Here is a 5660-nt window from a genome sequence, read left to right as displayed (position 1 = left end):
GAAATAAACGCTGACGGAGACGAACTAGGTAACGAAAGTGTGTATAGTCCCCCCGAACTATTGCCCCGAAGAAGTATTTCATTGGTATTGATATCTTTTACAACAAAAAAGGAGGGGTGAAACTCAAAAAAGACTTTATTATCGGATGCAAACTTCTGAACAGATAATAAAGAATTAGACAAACGCGGAACGTGAAGTATATCAGACAATGTAAATGATCTAGAAGGGGTATTAAAAGAGGCATGGCCAACATGACTAATAGATAAACCCATACCGTCACCGACACGTAAAGTGTCATTACCAGTGTACTTCTCCGATGTAGAAAGGGCAGCGATGTTCGGAGTTGCATGATTTGTGGCTCCAGTGTCCGGAACCCAAGTATGAGAATTTGACGAGGTTTTAGCAACTAAACCATTCTGAAACACCAAATTAGCCTGAGAACCTGGAGCCCCTGAATATCGCCGAAAACAGTTGACTCCCGTGTGACTGAAACTTTTGCAAATTTGACACGGATCATTATAGCGCCAAAAACAATTGGCTCCCGTGTGACCAAAACATTTACAAATTTGACACGGATCATCATAGCGCCAAAAACAATTGGCTCCCGTGTGACCAAAACATTTACAAATTTGACACGGATCATCATAGCGCTAAAAACAATTGACTCCTGTGTGGCCGAAACCTTTACAGATTTGACACGGATCATCGAAGCCACGTTGCTGACCTCCACGGTAATTAAGGTTGCCATCGCAGCGCTGCATCTTCTTAATTTTATGAATCACAAAACCCTAGCTAACTGATACCAGATGAGAACTGATTGTATTATATTTTCTGAACTTAATTACAATGAGATTAGATGATGTGAATATATAGAATAGAGAGTCACAGTGTGACAATGATAAGAAGTAGAGAGTCACAGTGTGACAAGGATAAGAAGTTCTAAACAGACTCATATACATAGAGTCCTAATATAAACTCCATTAGAATTCTTGAGTTCACTAAACCGGCCTATCACTTTCAATCATACATTGGTGATAATTGACCACCAATAATTTATCTAAAACTTAGATTAGTAGCATGATAACAACCAAACAAACATATAAATGAAGCAAAGACATTATTTTCTTGGAAATTCAGATGCCATAAAAAATTCATGAGAAAAGAAAGAGTTCTTTTAATTTGATAGAAATAAAATAAAGGGATTCCAGGATGACTGATGCTGGTCTTATTTTTCTGTGGAACCAAGAATCCATTTCTAATCAGTTTGGACACTGATATATATTGGGCTTTATTTCAACTTAGGTCAGCTTATACCTCATTGCTTGCTAGGTGGTGTGAATGAAAGATAATGGTGGTGTTTGGTAAATGATTGTTAGTTGATAGCTGTTACGTGATTAGATTAGTGGGTTTGACTAGTTGATAGCATTAGCTGATTGTAGAAAACTGATTGGTAAATTAGTTGTTAGTTGTTAGCTATTAGCTGATTACATACAAAATGACTTTCTAAAAAAGCTTATCAAAAATGTTACTTTGAACAACTTTTTGAATTTTAACATTTTGGAGCAATAATTGTTACAAAAAGCTAATTAATTAACACTCATATTGATTGTTTAACCAAGTAAAACAGTTAATAGTGGTCAAATAAGCCAAAATTGACTGGTAGGCTAATTATTTTACCAATAAGGACAAATAATTTTATTCAAGTTTTACAATATTCAATTATATAATCAAGAATTTATGTTAGTTTTTTGTTAACAAAAATTGAATTTAGGGTCCGTTTGGAAAGCAGGAAAATGAGTTCTGGAAAATATTTTCTAGAAAATGAGTTATTTTCCGGAAAACATTTTCCTTTCTCGTGTTTGGCTGCACAGCGGAAAACTGTCTTTTGTGTGTTTGGTTCATTTTCTGGAAAATGAGGTAAAATTATATAATTAAACAGTTTATATAATTAATTATTTTGTTTAAAATATAAAAATATTTAATTTTTTGAAATCAAATCATATTATCTATTAAAAATTTATAAAAAAAAATTAAAAAAGAAGAAGAAGAAGAAGAAAGAGACGGCAGAAACCAGAGAGTACTGCTCTCTGGTTTCCGACCGTGTTCTCTGGTTTCGGCCGAAAACCAGAGAGAATCTCTCTCTGGTTTCCGGCTGGAAACCAGACGGCACTGCTCTCTGGTGTCCGGTCGGACACCAGAGAGTAGTAGATAACACTCTCTGCTCGCCGAAAAATGTAAAGCCACAAATCGGAAACCAAATCCGAAGAGAAGAGAACAGTGCGCAATAGGTGTTGGTGAAGTCGCGGAAATTTTCTGGCCAAAAGATGAGAGAACAAAGAATGGAAAATGACTTCCCAAAAAAAGGGGAAAGTCATTTTCCGGAAAAGAGGCCTCATTTTCTATTGACTATGTGGCATTTTCCTTTTACTTCCATTTTTCTTGCACAGCCAAACACCAAAAACCCGGAAAATGATTTCCAGAAATCATTTTCCGGGTTTCTAAACACACCCTTAAGGAAGAAGATTTGAGGCTTGTTCAATGCACTTGGATGAAGGAAGAGGTAGCCCACATGAAGTCAATTCTTGAAAATATTAAAGACGTAAATTATATAATGGAATAAGGGTCAAATAGACCACTCAACCGCATACCAAAGTGTAATTAGGTCATCGAACTTAAAAATAATGCAATTGGGTTCCTGAACAACACAAAATCATTCAATTAGGTCTAAAATGACCTGTTTTACATGAAAGACCGGTTATCGATTTTAAAATTAATTTTAAATAAAAAATTTAATTAGAATTAAAATTAAAATTAAAAAAAAACTTACCGTCTTCTTCTCCATGGCTGGAGGCGAAGGACCTTCATCTCCGGCCATTGGAGACGAAGATGGTTTGTTTGTTTGTTTTTTTTTTATTATTTTAATTAATTTTTTGTTAAAATTATTTTTAAAATTGGTAACTGGTCATTCAGGTAAAACAAGTCATTTTGGACCTAATTGCATGATTTTGTGTTGTTCAGGGACCCATGATTTTGTGTTGTTCAGGGACCCAATTGCATTGTTTTTGAGTTTGATGGCCTAATTGCACTTTGGTGTGCAGTTGAGTGGTCTATTTGACCCTTATTCCTTATATAATAGATCAGGGTTCGCCTTGTATTATAGATCATGTTTCAAAATGACGTTATTTTGTTTAAATTAGTGATGTTATTGTATTTTTCATTTCCTCTCGTTTGGTCAACACTCACCTTTGCAATTATCTTTTTTTTTTTTTTAGTATTATCTATCTAAATTTTAAAAACTTATAAGAATGAATCTAAATTAGTGCTCATGATTTGAATTGTACATTTCACTACAAATATTGTATTATTATTTTTATCAAACAAAATTACTCTTACACCATTAAACATTCGTCAGTATATATACACCATTAATGGTGTATATACTAACGAATGTTTAATGTTTGCGTATATATACTAAAAAGATAATGACCTTCACAACAGAAAAGGTGATTATGTGGGTTCACTTGCCGGCTAGTGTTATACTACAAAAAGATATTCGTTTGGAAAATTGGGTCGAAGATTGGCATGCCTATATGGGTGGATGATGCAAGAAGCTAGGTCTCTCGTGGTAAGTATGCGTATATATGATCATGTGAGTGAAAAAATGTGGGAAACAAGCAGAGGAGATGAACTCTGACAAGCCCCTGGTGAAAGGAGGAGCCAAAGAAGACATTACTGTTTATAAAGGGGATGGATATAAGGTACCTTCCTTACATAGGCCAAAATTGTGAGAGATATTTGGACCATGGATGATTGCCACAAAACCAACAAGAAGAAATGGGAAAAATTATGGTAAAAAATAATTTAAGATTCGGGAAAGACACCCAACAAAGGAAATGTAAATAAATCAAAGGTGACTTATAATACCTTGTATTTGCGATGTATTAAGCTTGATTCGTTTTTCTTTGTTACATGATGGTATCAAAGCTTAGGTTGTCAAATCTAGAGCGTAGGAAATAAAATTGGTTAGGCTCTGATACAAGGTGGTATCAGAGCTTAGGTAGCAAATCTTGTACATAAGAAATAAAATTGATTAACTACTACTACATTTAGTAATTGTTCGAGCATGGAATCTACTACTATTACCAACTATTACTACATTTGATAATATTGATATTTTGGTTTGTCTCAATATTTCAATTAAGTTCTATATGTTAATTGAAATGTAATTAAGATTATTTTTTGCTATTACCACTACTACAGAATTCACTTACAACGTCAGGTCTTTAACGTCGGCTATTTAAATAGCCGACGTTAAAAACATTTAATTTTTTTTTTATAATTAAGTTTATAACGTCGGCTATCTAGTAAAAGCCGATGTTATAAATAAAACATAAAAATATAAAAGAAATACGTAACCTAACGTCGGCTATACTAATAGCCGACGTTGTAGGTCGTTTATTTTTTTTTTAAAAAAATTATTTATATATAAAGTCGGCTAAATCCCTTTAGCCGACGTTATAAAGAAAACAAAAAGAAGAAATAAATCTAATACGACGTCGGCTGTGTATCTAGCCGACGTCGTATCCTTTAAAAAAAAAAATTTATTTTTTTTCTTTATAACGTCTGCTACAGAAGGTAGCCGACGTTATAAACGTTATAAAATATAGCCAACGCGTTGACTGACGACCCGATCTCAGCTCAGACCATCTCATCCATCTCTTCGATCTCCTCCATCTCCTTCATCTCTTCTTCCCCGATCTGCAACCACCGCTGCCGACGCCGCTGCAACCCGCCGACGTCGTCCCCGCGCCGCCGCCGCCGCTGCAACTGCAACCCCCCGCTGCCGCCGCTTCACCCTCTCCTCCCCGCGGCCGCACCGTCTCAGACCGGCAGCTTCCCTCCGCCGCTACGCCATCGTCGACGGAGGCATCGACGGACGACTGCCGGTAAGTTATATATATATATATATATATATATATATATATATATATATTAATTATTATTAATTAATTTCAAATTTTATTAAATTGATTTGCAATTTAGGGTTTGTTTGTATATATTTGTAAGTTTTAATGATTAATTTCGAATTTTAGTCAATTTATTTGCATTTTAGGGTTTATTTGTATATATTTGTAATTTTTATTGATTAATTTTGAATTTTAGTCAATTTATTTGCATTTTAGAGTTTATTTGTATATATTTGTAATTATTATTGATTAATTTCGATTTTTAGTCCATTTATTTGTATTTTAGGGTTTATTTGTATATATTTATAATTATTATTGATTAATTGCAAAGTATTAGTTTATGATGGGTATGGTTTCCTAAAATCATCATTGGTGTTGTCTATGGAGAATGCTACAAAAAGTATGCGTTCTTGAAATGTAAATACTGTCAACAGTTCTCAGAGCAAAAGGCATAAGCTTGCTAATTTGATTTCTAGCTAATCTGAAAGTTTGCTAGAGTTAGAAAATGATACGTGTGTGTTTGAATTCAAGCGATCAATTAAAAAAAAAAAAAAGAGAGCAAGTAATAGATAAATTGAGACTATTTTTATAGTGGTTTATGAACTTCTGTGACAGCTAGCCTTTCATATGAATTGCAAACGAAACCAACTATGTTACTCGTTGAACTCTTTTTAAAGTGTATTAGGGATGACT

The sequence above is a fragment of the Ipomoea nil genome, unplaced genomic scaffold (genome assembly GCF_001879475.1).
Source record: "Ipomoea nil cultivar Tokyo-kokei standard unplaced genomic scaffold, Asagao_1.1 scaffold2705, whole genome shotgun sequence".
In the NCBI taxonomy this organism is placed as follows: Eukaryota; Viridiplantae; Streptophyta; class Magnoliopsida; order Solanales; family Convolvulaceae; genus Ipomoea; species Ipomoea nil.
Note: the sequence above shows the minus strand (reverse complement) of the source record.